This window comes from Arachis hypogaea, chromosome 9, assembly GCF_003086295.3.
Source record: "Arachis hypogaea cultivar Tifrunner chromosome 9, arahy.Tifrunner.gnm2.J5K5, whole genome shotgun sequence".
NCBI classification, from domain to species: domain Eukaryota; kingdom Viridiplantae; phylum Streptophyta; class Magnoliopsida; order Fabales; family Fabaceae; genus Arachis; species Arachis hypogaea.
Window position 1 is genome coordinate 60,904,457 of NC_092044.1, and position 16,098 is coordinate 60,920,554.

The 16,098-nt window shown below is 38.4% G+C and overlaps 1 non-coding gene across 1 annotated transcript; it reads right to left on the reverse strand.

The window, feature by feature from the left end:
- Positions 1-468: 468 nt before the first annotated feature.
- LOC112713296 (small nucleolar RNA R71) lies at positions 469-576 on the reverse strand. The gene has a single exon (XR_003158269.1). It is a non-coding gene; the product is annotated as a small nucleolar RNA R71 (small nucleolar RNA).
- Between the last annotated feature and the right edge of the window lie 15,522 nt (positions 577-16,098).

Below are 16,098 nucleotides of genomic sequence, written 5' to 3' on the forward strand. Positions count from 1 at the left end.
AGAGAAGCTAAAGCACTACACTCTGTAGAGGACCTAATAGAAATCTTCAAACAAGAAGAAGACATGGCAGCCGAAAACAACAACAATGCCAACAATGCAAGGAAGGTGTTGGGTGACTTTACTGCACCTACTCCTGACTTCTATGGGAGAAGCATCTCTATCCCTGCCATTGGAGCAAACAACTTTGAGCTTAAGCCTCAATTAGTTTCTCTAATGCAACAGAATTGCAAGTTCCATGGACTTCCATTGGAAGATCCTCATCAGTTTTTAGCTGAATTCTTGCAAATCTGTGACACTGTCAAGACCAATGGGGTTGACCCTGAGGTCTACAGACTTATGCTATTCCCTTTTGCTGTAAGAGACAGAGCTAGGATATGGTTGGACTCACAACCTAAAGAAAGCCTGAACTCTTGGGAAAAGCTAGTCAATGCCTTCTTGGCAAAGTTCTTTCCACCTCAAAAATTGAGTAAGCTTAGAGTGGAAGTCTAAACCTTCAGACAGAAGGAAGGTGAATCTCTCTATGAAGCTTGGGAAAGATACAAACAATTGATTAGAAAGTGTCCTTCTGACATGCTTTCTGAATGGAGCATCATAGGTATCTTCTATGATGGTTTGTCCGAACTGTCCAAGATGTCATTGGACAGCTCTGCTGGAGGATCTCTTCATCTGAAGAAGACGCCTGCAGAAGCTCAAGAACTCATTGAAATGGTTGCAAATAACCAATTCATGTACACTTCTGAAAGGAATCCTGCGAACAATGGGACGAATCAGAAGAAAGGAGTTTTTGAGATTGATACTCTGAATGCCATATTGGCTCAAAACAAAATATTGACTCAGCAAGTCAATATGATTTCTCAAAGTCTGTCTGGAATGCAAGCTGCACCAGGCAGTACTAAGGACGCTTCATCTGAAGAAGAAGCTTATGATCCTGAGAACCCATCAATGGAAGAGGTGAATTACATAGGAGAACCCTATGGAAACACCTATAATCCTTCATGGAGAAATCATCCAAATCTCTCATGGAAGGATCAACAGAGACCTCAATAAGGTTTCAACAACAATAATGGTGGAAGAAACAGGTTTAGCAATGGCAGGCCCTTTCCATCATCTTCTCAGTAATAGACAGAGAATTCTCAGTAGAGCTACTCTGACATAGCAACCATGGTCTCTGATCTAATCAAAACCACTCAAAGTTTCATGACTGAAATAAGGTCCTCCATTAGAAACTTGGAGGAACAAGTGGGTCAGCTGAGTAAGAAAGTTACTGAACTCCCTCCTAGTACTCTTCCAAGCAATACAGAAGAGAATCCAAAAGGAGAGTGTAAGGCCATCAGCATGGCCGAATTTGGAGAGGAGGAAGAGGCAGTGATCGCCACTGAGGAAGACCTCAATGGACGTCCACTGGCCTCTAATGAGTTCCCTAATGAGGAACCATGGGAATCTGAGGCTCACACTGAGACCATAGAGATTCCATTGGATTTACTTCTGCCATTCATGAGCTCTGATGAGTATTCTTCCTCTGAAGAGGACGAAGATGTCACTGAAGAGCAAGTTGCTAAGTACCTTGGAGCAATCATGAAGCTAAATGACAAGTTATTTGGTAATGAGACTTGGGAGGACGAACTCCCTTTGCTCACCAAAGAACTGGATGACTTGACTAGGCAGAGATTACCTCATAAGAGACAGGACCCTGGGAAGTTCTCAATACCTTGTACATTAGGCACCATGACCTTCGAGAAGGCTCTGTGTGACCTAGGGTCAAGCATAAACCTCATGCCTCTCTCTGTAATAGAGAAGCTAGGGATCTTTGAGGTACAAGATGCAAGAATCTCACTAGAGATGGCAGACAATTCAAGAAAACAAGCTTATGGACTTGTAGAGGATGTTCTGGTAAAGATTGAAGACCATTACATCCCTGCTGATTTCATAGTCCTAGAGACTGGGAAGTGCATGGATGAATCCATCATCCTTGGCAGACCCTTCCTAGCCACAGCAAAGGCTGTGATTGATATTGACAGAGGAGAATTGATCATTCAAGTGAATGAATAATCCTTTGTGATTAAGGCTCAAGGATATCCCTCTGTAACCATGGAGAGGAAGCATGAAGAGCTTCTCTCAAAATAGAGTCAAACAGAGCCCCCACAGTCAAACTCTAAGTTTGGTGTTGGGAGGCCACAACTAAATTCTAAGTTTGGTGTTGAACCCCCATATTTAAACTCTAAGTTTGGTGTTGGGAGGTTCCAACATTACTCTGAACATCTGTGAGGCTCCATGAGGGCCCACTGTCAAGCTACTGACATTAAAGAAGCGCTTGTTGGGAGGCAACCTAATGTTATATTTATCTATTTTCCATTGTTATTTTATGTTTTCTATAGGTTGATGATCATATGAAGTCACAAAAACAATTGAAAAAGTAAAAAATAGAATGAAAAATAGAAAGAAAAACAGCACACCCTAGAGGAAAAGCTTGCTGGCGTTTAAACGCCAGAAAGGGGCACCAGACTGGCGTTTAACTCCAGAAAGGGGCACCAGACTGGCGTTTAACGCTAGAAAAGGGCAGCAGCCCAGCGTTTAACGCCAGGATTGGCAGAAAGGGAATTTTACACGCCACTTGGTGCAGGGATGAGCTATCCTTGACACCTCAGGATCTGTGGACCCCACAGGATCCCCACCTACCCTACCACTCTCTCTCTTCTTCACCCATTCACCAATCACCTCAATACCTCTTCCAAAAAAAGAAAAAGCCCCTCACCTATCAAATCCCACCATTCTCTTCACCACTCACATCCATCCTTCATAAAACCCCACAGACCCCAGCATCTAAATTCAAACCACTTTCCCTCCCAAACCCACCCATAATGGCCGAACCTTACCCCTCTCTCTACCCCTATATAAACCCTTCTTTACTCCTTCATTTTCACACAACCTAAACACTACTTCTCCCCCTCAGCCAAACCACAAAAGCCCCCTCCATCTCCTCTATTTCTTCTTTTTCTACTCTTTTATTTCCTCTTTTGCTCACGGACGAGTAAACCTTCTAAGTTTGGTGTGGTAAAAGTGTTGCTTTTTGTTTCCCCATAACCATTTATGGCACCTAAGACCGGAGAAACCTCTAGAAAGAGGAAAGGGAAGGCAAAAGCTTCCACCTCCGAGTCATGGGAGATGGAGAGATTCATCTCAAGGGTGCATAAAGACCACTTCTATGAAGTTGTGGCCATGAAGAAGGTGATCCCTGAGGTCCCTTTCAAACTCAAAAAGAGTGAATATCCGGAGATCCGACATGAGATCCAAAGAAGAGGTTGGGAAGTTCTTACCAACCCCATTAAACAAGTCGGAATCTTAATGGTTCAAGAGTTCTATGCCAACGCATGGATCACCAAAAACCATGATCAAAGTGTGAACCCGGACCCAAAGAATTGGCTTACAATGGTTCGGGGGAAATGCTTAGATTTTAGTTCGGAAAATGTAAGGTTGGCATTCAACTTGCCCATGATGCAAGGAGATGAACACCCCTACACTAGAAGGGTCAAATTTGATCAAATGTTGGACCAAGTCCTCACAGACATTTGTGAAGAAAGTCGCTCAATAGAAGAGAGATTCAAGAGGGAAGCCGGTTCAACTGAGAAGGCATGACCTCAAGCCCGTGGCTAGGGGATGGTTGGAGTTTATCCAACGCTCAATCATTCCCACTAGCAACCGGTCCGAAGCTACTATAGACCGGGCTATCATGATTCATAGCATGGAGAGGAAGTAGAAGTTCATGAGGTTATATCCCAAGAACTTTATAAGGTAGCGGACAAGTCCTCTACCTTGGCAAGGTTAGCCTTCCCTCATCTTATTTGTCACCTCTGTAATTCAGTTGGAATTAACATAGAGGGAGACATCCTCATTGATGAGGACAAACCCATCACTAAGAAGAGGATGGAGAAAACAAGAGATCCCACTCATGGACATGAGAAAATTCCTCATCATGAAATCCCTGAGATGCCTCAAGGGATGCACTTTCCTCCACAAAACTATTGGGAGCAAATCAACACCTCCCTAGGAGAATTGAGTTCCAACATGGGACAACTAAGGGTGGAGCACCAAGAACATTCCATCCTCCTCCATGAAATTAGAGAAAATCAAAGAATCATGAGAGAGGAGCAACAAAGGCAAGGAAGAGACATTGAGGAGCTCAAGCACTCCATAAGATCTTCAAGAGGAAGAACAAGCTGCCATCACTAAGGTGGACCCGTTCTTTAATCTCCTTGTTCTTTATTTTTCTGTTTTTCAAAAATTATGCTTTATGTTTTATTTATGTTTGTGTCTTATGATCATCAGTGTCTTAGTGTCTATGCCTTAAAGTTATGAATGTCCTATTGATGAGCGGATAATTTATACGCTTTTTGGCATTATTTTTAGGTAGTTTTTAGTAAGTTCAAGCTACTTTTAGGGATGTTTTCATTAGTTTTTATGTTAAATTCACATTTCTGGACTTTACTATGAGTTTTTGTGTTTTTCTGTAATTTCAGGTAATTTCTGGCTGAAATTGAGGGACTTGAGCAAAACTCTGAAAAGGAGGCTGACAAAGGACTGCTGATGCTGTTGGAATCTGACCTCTCTGCACTCAAAATGGATTTTCTGGAGCTACAGAACTTCAAATGGCACGCTCTCAACGGCTTTGAAAATTAGACATCCAGAGCTTTCCAGCAATATATAATAGTTCATACTTTATTAGGAAATTGATGACGTAAAGTGGCGCTCAACGCCAAGTACATGCTGCTGTCTGGAGTCAAACGCCAGAAACACGTCACAACCCGGAGTTGAACGCCAGAAACACGCTATAACTTGGCGTTCAACTCCAATAAAAGCCTTAGCTCGTGGATAGATCAAGCTCAGCCCAAACATACACCAAGTGGGCCCCAGAAGTGGATTTATGCATCAATTACTTACTCATGTAAACCCTAGTAGCTAGTCTAGTATAAATTGGATAATTTACTATTGTATTAGACATCTTTGGTCTCAGTTTTGTTTTATTCTTCATCTTAGGTGACTATTGATCATGTTTTGGGGGCTGGCCATTCGGCCATGCCTGAACCTTTCACTTATGTATTTTCAACAGTGGAGTTTCTACACACCATAGATTAAGGGTGTGGAGCCCTGCTGTACCTCACGTTTCAATACAATTATTATTATTTTCTATTCAATTCTCTTCTATTCTTATTCCAAGATATACGTTGCACAACACTTTGATGAATGTGATGATCCGTGACACTCATCATCATTCTCACCTATGAACGCGCGTGACTGACAACCACTTCCGTTCTACTTTAGATCAGGCGCATATCTCTTAGATTCCCCAACAGAATCTTCGTGGTATAAGCTAGATAGATGGCGGCATTCATGAGGATCCGGAAAGTCTAAACCTTGTCTATGGTATTCCGAGTAGGATTCTGGGATTGAATGAATGTGACGAGCTTCAAACTCCTGAAGGCTGGGCGTGATGACAAGCGCAAAAGAATCAAGGGATTCTATTCCAACCTGATTATGAACCGACAGATGATTAGCCATGCTGTGACAGAGCATAGGACCATTTTCACTGAGAGGATGGGATGTAGCCATTGACAACGGTGATGCCCTACATACAGCTTGCCATGGAAAGGAGTAAGAAGGATTGGATGAATGTAAAAAAAAAAGTAGAGATACGAGAGGAGCACAGCATCTCCATACGCCTATCTGAAAATTCCCACTATTGATTTACATAAGTATTTTTATCCCTTTTTATTTTCTATTCATTATTAATTTTTGAACTCATCATAAACCAATTTAATCTGCCTAACTGAGATTTACAAGGTGACCATAGCTTGCTTCATACCAACAATCTCTGTGGGATCGACCCTTACTCACGTAAGGTATTACTTGGATGACCCAGTACACTTGCTGGTTAAGTTGAACGGAGTTATGATCACACCAGGGATTATTAAGATCCCAATTTATCACACCATGATCTCTTTGGGGTATTTTTGATTTCACACGAATACAAAGAAACCAACTTTGAGGATCACAATTTCGTCCACCAAGTTTTTGGCGCCGTTGCCGGGGATTGTTCGAGTATGGACAACTGACGGTTCATCTTGTTGCTCAGATTAGGTAATTTTCTTTTCAAAAATCTTTTTCAAAATTTTTCTTTTCTTTTTCGTTTTTCCAACCTTTATTTTCGAAAAAATTAATAAAAATCCAAAAAAAATTAGAAAATCATAAAAATCAAAAATATTTTGTGTTTCTTGTTTGAGTCTTGAGTCAATTTTTAAGTTTGGTGTCAATTGCATGCTTTAAAAATTTTTCTTGCATTTTTCGAAAACTCCATGCATTCATAGTGTTCTTCATGATCTTCAAGTTGTTCTTGACAAGTCTTCTTGTTTGATCTTGATGATTTCTTGTTTAGTGTTGTTTGTTGTTTTTCATGTGCATTTTTTGTTTGTTAGAGTCCATGCATTAAAGATTTCTAAGTTTGGTGTCTTGCATGTTTTCTTTGCATCAAAAATTTTTCAAAATTATGTTCTTGATGTTCATCATGATCTTCAAAGTGTTCTTGGTGTTCATCTTGACATTCATAGAGTTCTTGCATGCATTCATTGTTTTGATCTAAAAATTTCATGCATTGAGTATTTTTGTTGTTTTTCTCTCTCATCAATAAAAATTTCAAAAAAAATTCAAAAATATCTTTTTCTTATTTCCCTCCAAATTTTTGAAATTTTGGGTTGACTTGGTCAAAAATTTTTAAAATTAGTTATTTCTTACAAGTCAAGTCAAAATTTCAATTTTAAAAATCTTATCTTTTTAAAATCTTTTTTCAAAAAATTATATCTTTTTCATTTTTTTCATTTTTCGAAAATTTCAAAAAATTCTTTTTCAAAATCTTTCTCTTATCTTTATATCATATTTTCAAAATTACACTAACAATTAATGTGATTGATTCAAAAATTTGAAGTTTGTTACTTTCTTGTTAAGAAAGGTTCAATCATTAAGTTCTAGAATCTTATCTTGAAGTTTCTTGTTAGTGAAGTAAGTAATTTTAAATTTTAAAAATTAAATCTTTTTATCTTTTATCTTATCTTTTTCAAAAATTTTATCTTTTTCAAAATTTGATTTCAAAATATCTTATCTAACTGCTTATCTTCTTAAAAATTTTGATTTTAAAATCTTTTTCAATCAACTAACTAACTTTTTGTTTGTTTCCTATCTTTTTCAAAACCAACTAACTATCTATCCCTCTCTAATTTTCGAAAATACTTCTCTCTTTTTCAAAAATTCTTTTTAATTGTTTTAAATTTTAATTTTAATCTTATCTTATCTCTAATTTTCAAAAATTACTAACACCTTTTTAAAATTATTTTCGAAATTCTTCATCTCTTTTCTTATTCTATTTAATTATTTATTTACTAACACTTCTCTTCACCTCCCTTCATCTAAAAATCTGAACCCACTCTTCTTCATTCTTCTCCCCTTTCTACTTCTACTAACATAAAGGAATCTCTATACTGTGACATAGAGGATTCCTCTTTCTTTTCTTGTTTTCTTCTCTTTCATATGAGCAGGAACAAGGAAAAAGGCACTCTTGTTGAAATTGATCCAGAACCTGAAAGGACTTTGAAGAGAAAATTAAGAGAAGCTAAATTACAACAATCTAAAGGTAACCTTTCAGAAATATTAGAACAAGAGAAGGAGATGGCAGCCGAAAATAATAATAATGCAAGGAGAATGCTTGGTGACTTCACAAAGCCAACGTCTAAATTTGATGGAAGAAGCATCTCCATTCCTGCCATTGGAGCCAACAACTTTGGGCTGAAACCTCAACTAGTTGCCTTAATGCAACAAAACTGCAAGTTTTATGGACTTCCATCTGAAGATCCTTACCAGTTTTTAACTGAGTTCTTGCAGATATGTGAGACTGTAAATACGAATGGAGTTGATCTTGAAGTCTACAAACTCATGCTTTTCCCTTTTGCTGTAACATACAGAGCTAGAATATGGTTGGATTCACAACCCAAGGATAGCCTGGACTCTTGGGATAAGCTGGTCACTGCCTTCTTGGATAAATTCTTTCCTCCCCAAAAGCTGAGCAAGCTGAGAGTGGATGTTCAAACCTTCAAACAAAAAGATGGTGAATCCCTCTATGAAGCTTGGAAAAGATACAAGCAGCTGACCAAAAGATGTCCATCTGACATGTTTTCAGAATGGACCATATTAGATATATTCTATTATGGCCTGTCTGAATTTTCAAAAATGTCATTGGACCATTCTGCAGGTGGATCTATTCACCTAAAGAAAACGCCTAAAGAGGCTCAAGAACTCATTGACATGGTTGCAAACAACCAATTCATGTACACTTCTGAGAGGAATTCCGTGAATAATGGGATACCTCAGAAGAAAGGAGTTCTTGAAATTGATGCTTTGAATGCCATATTGGCTCAGAACAAAGTGTTGACTCAACAGGTCAACATGATCTCTCAAATTCTGAATGGATGGCAACATGCATCCAACAGTACTAAAGAGGCAGCTTCTGAAGAAGCTTATGATCCTGAGAACCCTGCCATGGTAGAGGTTAATTACATGGGTGAACCTTATGGAAACACCTATAATTCATCATGGAGAAATCATCCAAATTTCTCATGGAAGGATCAACAAAAGCCTCAACAAGGCTTTAACAATGGTGGACGTAATAGGCTGAGCAATAGCAAGCCATATCCATCATCTTCTCAGCAACAGACAGAGAATTCTGAACAAAACACTTCTAATTTAGCCAATCTAGTCTCTGATCTGTCAAAGGCCATTTTCAGTTTCATGAATGAAACAAGATCCACCATCAGAAATCTGGAGGCACAAGTGGGCCAGCTGAGTAAGAAAGTCATTGAAGCTCCTCCCAGTATTCTCCCAAGCAATACAGAAGAGAATCCAAAAGGAGAGTGCAAGGCCATTGATGTGATCAATGTGGCCGAATGCACAAGGGAGGAGAAGGACGAAAATCCTAGTGAGGAAGACCTCCTGAGACGTCCTTCAAACAAGAAGGAGTTTCCTATTAAGGATCCAAAAGAATCTGAGGCTCATACAGAGACCATAGAGATTCCATTAAATCTCCTTCTGCCATTCATGAGCTCTGAAGACTATTCTTCCTCTGAATAGGATGAAGATGTGACTGGAGAACAAGTTGCTCAATATTTAGGAGCTATCATGAAGCTGAATGCCAAGTTGTTTGGTAATGAGACTTGGGAAAGTGAACCTCCCTTCCTCATTAGTGAACTAGATACCTGGATTTAGCAAATTTTACCTCAAAAGAGACAAGATCCTGGCAAGTTCTTAATACCTTGTACCATAGGCACCATAACCTTTGAAAAGGCTCTATGTGTTCTGGGGTCAGGGATAAATCTTATGCCACTCTCTGTAATGGAGAAGCTGGGGATCATTGAGGTACAACTTGCCTTGTTCTCATTACAATTGGCAGACAAGTCAGTAAGACAAGCTTATAGAATAGTGGAGGACGTGTTAGTAAAGGTTGAAGGCCTTTACATCCCTGCTGATTTTATAATCTTAGACACTAGGAAGGAAGAGGATGAATGCATCATCCTTGGAAGACCTTTCCTAGCCACAGCAGGAGCTGTGATAGATGTCAACAGAGGTGAATTAGTCCTTCAATTGAATGGGGACTACCTTGTGTTTAAGTCACATGGCCATCCCTCTATGACAAAGGAGAATAAGCATCAAGAGCTTCTCTCAGTTCAGAGTCAAGAAGAGCCCCCACAGTCAAACTCTAAGTTTGGTGTTGGGAGGCCACAACCAAACTCTAAGTTTGGTGTTAAGATCCCATATCCAAACTCTAAGTTTGGTGTTGGGACTATACAACATTGACCTGATCACCTTGTGGCTCCATGAGAGCCACTGTCAAGCTATTGACATTAAAGAAGCGCTTGTTGGGAGGCAACCCAATTTTATTTATTTTTTATGTTATATTATTTTGTGTTTTATTAGGTACATGATCATGAGGAGTCACGAAAAAAATATAAAAAAATTAAAAACAGAATCAAAAACAGTAGGAAAAAATTCGCACCCTGGAGGAAGCACAGGCTGGCGTTCAACGCCAGTAAGATGCATCTGGCTGGCGTTCAACGCCAGAACAGAGCATCAACCTTGCGCTGAACGCCAGAAACAAGCAACATTCTGGCACTGAACGCCAGGAATGTGCCTAGAGAAGAAAAGCTGGTGCTAAACACCAGTAACAAGCATGAAACTGGTGTTCAACGCCAGAAACATGCTTTACATGGGCGTTGAACGCCCAGAATGTGCACCACACGGTGTTTAAACGCCAGAATGGTGTGCAAAGGCATTTTACATGCCTATTTGGTGCAGGGATGGAATTCCTTGACACCTCAGGATCTGTGGACCCCACAGGATCACCTCAGGATCTGTGGACCCCACAGGATCCCCACCTACTATATTCCCACCTTACCTCCTAATCCTATTTTGTGCTGAGTATTCCCCATGTCACACTTCCCAACACTCTTCACCAATCACTTCAATTCCTCTTCCCAATCACCCCTTTCACCACTCACATCCATCCACTCTTCCCCATAAACCCCACCTACCTTCAAAAATTCAAAACATTTTCCCACCCATTCCCACCCTATATGGCCGAAAATTCACTCTCCCCTCTCCCTATATATACCCTTCCATTCTACTTAATTTTCACACAACACAACCCTCTCTTCTTCACCTTGGCCGAACCTACATCTCTCCCTCTCTACCTCTTCTTCTTCTTCTTCTCTTCTTTCTTCTATTGCTCGAGGACGAGCAATATTTTAAGTTTAGTGTGGTCAAAGCATAATCTTTTTTGTTTTCCACTACCATCAATGGCACCTAAGGCCGGAGAATCCTCTAGAAAAGGAAAAGGGAAAACAAAAGCTTCCACCTCTGAGTCATGGGAGATGGAAAGATTCATCTCCAAGAGCCATCAAGACCACTTCTATGATGTTGTGGCAAAGAAGAAGGTGATCCCTGAGGTCCCTTTCAAGCTCAAGAAGAATGAGTATCCGGAGATCCGACATGAGATTTGAAGAAGAGGTTGGGAAGTCTTAACCAACCCCATGCAACAAGTCGGAATCTTAATGATTCAAGAGTTCTATGCCAATGCATGGATCACTAGGAACCATGATCAAAGTATGAACCCGAATCCAAAGAATTATCTCACAATGGTTCGGGGGAAATACTTAGATTTTAGTCCGGAAAATGTGAGGTTGGCGTTTCACTTGCCCATGATGCAAGGAGATGAACGCCTCTACACTAGAAGGGTCAACTTCAATCAAAGGTTGGACCAAGTCCTAATGGACATATGTGTGGAAGAAGCTCAATGGAAGAGAGACTCTAAGGGCAAGCCAGTTCAACTAAGAAGACTGGACCTCAAGCCTATGGCTAGAGGATGGTTGGAGTTCATTCAATGCTCCATCATTCCCACTAGCAACCGATCTGAAGTTACTGTTGATCGGGCCATCATGATTCATAGCATCATGATTGGAGAGGAAGTAGAAGTTCATGAGGTCATCTCCAATGAATTCTACAAAATAGCCGACAAGCCCTCCACCATGGCAAGGCTAGCTTTTCCTCACCTTATTTGCCATCTATGTTACTCAGCTGGAGTTATCATAGAAGGAGACATCTCCATTGAAGAGGATAAGCCCATCACCAAGAAGAGGATGGAGCAAGCAAGAGAGACCCTTCACGGTTCTCAAGAGATGCATGAGGAAGCTCATCATCAAGAAATCCTTGAGATGCCTCAAGGGATGCACTTTCCTCCCAATAACTATTGGGAACAACTCAACACTTCCTTGGAAGATTTGAGCTACAATGTGGGACAATTAAGGGTGGAACATCAAGAGCACTCCATCATTCTCCATGAAATAAGAGAAGATCAAAGAGCAATGAAGGAGGAGCAACAAAGGCAAGGAAGGGACATAGAAGAGCTTAAGGACATTGTTGGTCCTTCAAGAAGAAGACGCCACTAAGGTGGATTCATTCCTTGTTCTTATTTCTTTCTGTTTTTCGGTTTTTAATGTTGTGTTTATCTATGTTTTGTGTCTCTACTTCATGATCATTAGTATGTAGTAACTATGTCTTAAAGCTATGAATAAAATCCATTAATCCTTCACCTCTCTTAAATGAAAAATGTTTTAATTCAAAAGAACAAGAAGTACATGAATTTCGAATTTATCATTGAATTTAATTTAATTATATTGATGTGGTGAGAATACTTTTTGTTTTCTGAATGAATGCTTAAACAGTGCATATTTTTGATCTTGTTGTTTATGAATGTTAAAACTGTTGGCTCTTGAAAGAATGATGAACAAAGAGAAATGTTATTGATGATCTGAAAAATCATGAAATTGATTCTTGAAGCAAGAAAAAGCAGTGAAAAGTAAAAAGCTTGCAAAAAAATGGCGAATAAAATAGAAAGAAAAAGAAAAAGCAAGCAGAAAAATCCAATAGCCCTTAAAACCAAAAGGCAAGGGTAAAAAGGATCCAAGGCTTTGAGCATCAATGGATAGGAGGGCCCAAGGAAATAAAATTCAGGCCTAAGCGGCTAAATCAAGCTGTCCCTAACCATGTGCTTGTGTCATGAAGGTCCAAGTGAAAAGCTTGAGACTGAGTGGTTAAAGTCATGATCCAAAGCAAAAAGAGTGTGCTTAAGAGCTCTGGACACCTCTAACTAGGGACTCTAGCAAAGCTGAGTCACAATCTGAAAAGGTTCACCCAGTCATGTGTCCGTGGCATTGATGTGTCCGGTGGTAATACTGGAAATCAAAGTGCTTAGGGCCACGACCAAGACTCATAAGTAGCTGTGTTCAAGAATCAACATGCTTAAATAGGAAAGTCAATAACACTATCCGACATTCTAAGTTCCTAGAGAAGCCAATCATTCTAAACTTCAAAGGAAAAAGTGAGATGCCAAAACTGTTCAGAAGCAAAAAGCTACAAGTCCCGCTCATCTAATTATAATTAATATTCATTGATATTTTGAAATTTATAGTATATTCTCTTCTTTTTATCCTAATTGATTTTCAGTTGCTTAGGGACAAGCAACAATTTAAGTTTGGTGTTGTGATGAGCAGATAATTTATACGCTTTTTGGCATTATTTTTAGGTAGTTTTTAGTAAGTTCAAGCTACTTTTAGGGATGTTTTCATTAGTTTTTATGTTAAATTCACATTTCTGGACTTTACTATGAGTTTGTGTGTTTTTCTGTAATTTCAGGTAATTTCTGGCTGAAATTGAGGGACTTGAGCAAAACTCTGAAAAGGAGGCTGACAAAGGACTGCTGATGCTGTTGGAATCTGACCTCCCTGCACTCAAAATGGATTTTCTGGAGCTACAAAACTCCAAATGGCGCGATCTTAACGGCTTTAGAAATTAGACATCCAGAGCTTTCCAGCAATATATAATAGTCTATACTTTATTTGGGAATTGACGACGTAAAGAGCCGCTCAACGCCAAGTACATGCTGCTGTCTGGAGTCAAACACCAGAAACACGTCACAACCCGGAGTTGAACGCCAGAAACACGCTATAACTCGGCGTTCAACTCCAAAAAAAGTCTCAGCTCGTGGATAGATCAAGCTCAGCCCAAACATACACCAAGTGGGCCCCAAAAGTGGATTTATGCATCAATTACTTACTCATGTAAACCCTAGTAGCTAATCTAGTATAAAGAGGATAATTTACTATTGTATTAGACATCTTTGGTCTCAGTTTTGTTTTATTCTTCATCTTAGGAGACTATTGATCATGTTTTGGGGGCTGGCCATTCGGCCATGCCTGAACCTTTCACTTATGTATTTTCAACAGTGGAGTTTCTACACACCATAGATTAAGGGTGTGGAGCTCTGCTGTACCTCACGTTTCAATACAATTATTATTATTTTCTATTCAATTCTCTTCTATTCTTGTTCCAAGATATACGTTGCACAACACTTTGATGAATGTGATGATCCGTGACACTCATCATCATTCTCACCTATGAACGCGCGTGACTAACAACCACTTCCGTTCTACTTTAGATCAGGCGCATATCTCTTAGATTCCCCAACAGAATCTTCGTGGTATAAGCTAGATAGATGGCGGCATTCATGAGGATCCGGAAAGTCTAAACCTTGTCTATGGTATTCCGAGTAGGATTCTGGGATTGAATGAATGTGACAAGCTTCAAACTCCTGAAGGCTGGGCGTGATGACAAGCGCAAAAGAATCAAGGGATTCTATTCCAACCTAATTGAGAACCGACAGCTGATTAGCCATGCTGTGACAGAGCATAGGACCATTTTCACTGAGAGGATGGGATGTAGCCATTGACAACGGTGATGCCCTACATACAGCTTGCCATGGAAAGGAGTAAGAAGGATTGGATGAATGTAAACAAAAAAAGTAGAGATACGAGAGGAGCACAGCATCTCCATACGCCTATCTGAAAATTCCCACTATTGATTTACATAAGTATTTTTATCCCTTTTTATTTTCTATTCATTATTAATTTTCGAACTCATCATAAACCAATTTAATCTGCCTAACTGAGATTTACAAGGTGACCATAGCTTGCTTCATACCAACAATCTCTGTGGGATTGACCCTTACTAACGTAAGGTATTACTTGGATGACCCAGTACACTTGCTGGTTAAGTTGAACGGAGTTATGATCACACCAGGGATTATTAAGATCCCAATTTATCACACCATGATCTCTTCGGGGTATTTTTGATTTCACACGAATACAAAGAAACCAACTTTGAGGATCACAATTTCGTCCACCAAGTTTTTGGCGCCGTTGCCGGGGATTGTTCGAGTATGGACAACTGACGGTTCATCTTGTTGCTCAGATTAGGTAATTTTCTTTTCAAAAATATTTTTCAAAATTTTTCTTTTCTTTTTCGTTTTTCCAACCTTTATTTTCGAAAAAATTAATAAAAATCCAAAAAAATTAGAAAATCATAAAAATAAAAAATATTTTGTGTTTCTTGTTTGAGTCTTGAGTCAATTTTTAAGTTTGGTGTCAATTGCATGCTTTAAAAATTTTTCTTGCATTTTTCGAAAACTCCATGCATTCATAGTGTTCTTCATGATCTTCAAGTTGTTCTTGACAAGTCTTCTTGTTTGATCTTGATGATTTCTTGTTTAGTGTTGTTTGTTGTTTTTCATGTGCATTTTTTGTTTGTTAGAGTCCATGCATTAAAGATTTCTAAGTTTGGTGTCTTGCATGTTTTCTTTGCATCAAAAATTTTTCAAAATTATGTTCTTGATGTTCATCATGATCTTCAAAGTGTTCTTGGTGTTCATCTTGACATTCATAGAGTTCTTGCATGCATTCATTGTTTTGATCTAAAAATTTCATGCATTGAGTATTTTTGTTGTTTTTCTCTCTCATCAATAAAAATTTCAAAAAAAATTCAAAAATATCTTTTTCTTATTTCCCTCCAAATTTTTGAAATTTTGGGTTGACTTGGTCAAAAATTTTTAAAATTAGTTATTTCTTACAAGTCAAGTCAAAATTTCAATTTTAAAAATCTTATCTTTTTAAAATCTTTTTTCAAAAAATTATATCTTTTTCATTTTTTTCATTTTTCGAAAATTTCAAAAAATTCTTTTTCAAAATCTTTCTCTTATCTTTATATCATATTTTCAAAATTACACTAACAATTAATGTGATTGATTCAAAAATTTGAAGTTTGTTACTTTCTTGTTAAGAAAGGTTCAATCATTAAGTTCTAGAATCTTATCTTGAAGTTTCTTGTTAGTGAAGTAAGTAATTTTAAATTTTAAAAATTAAATCTTTTATCTTTTATCTTATCTTTTTCAAAAATTTTATCTTTTTCAAAATTTGATTTCAAAATATCTTATCTAACTGCTTATCTTCTTAAAAATTTTGATTTTAAAATCTTTTTCAATCAACTAACTAACTTTTTGTTTGTTTCCTATCTTTTTCAAAACCAACTAACTATCTATCCCTCTCTAATTTTCGAAAATACTTCTCTCTTTTTCAAAAATTCTTTTTAATTGTTTTAAATTTTAATTTTAATCTTATC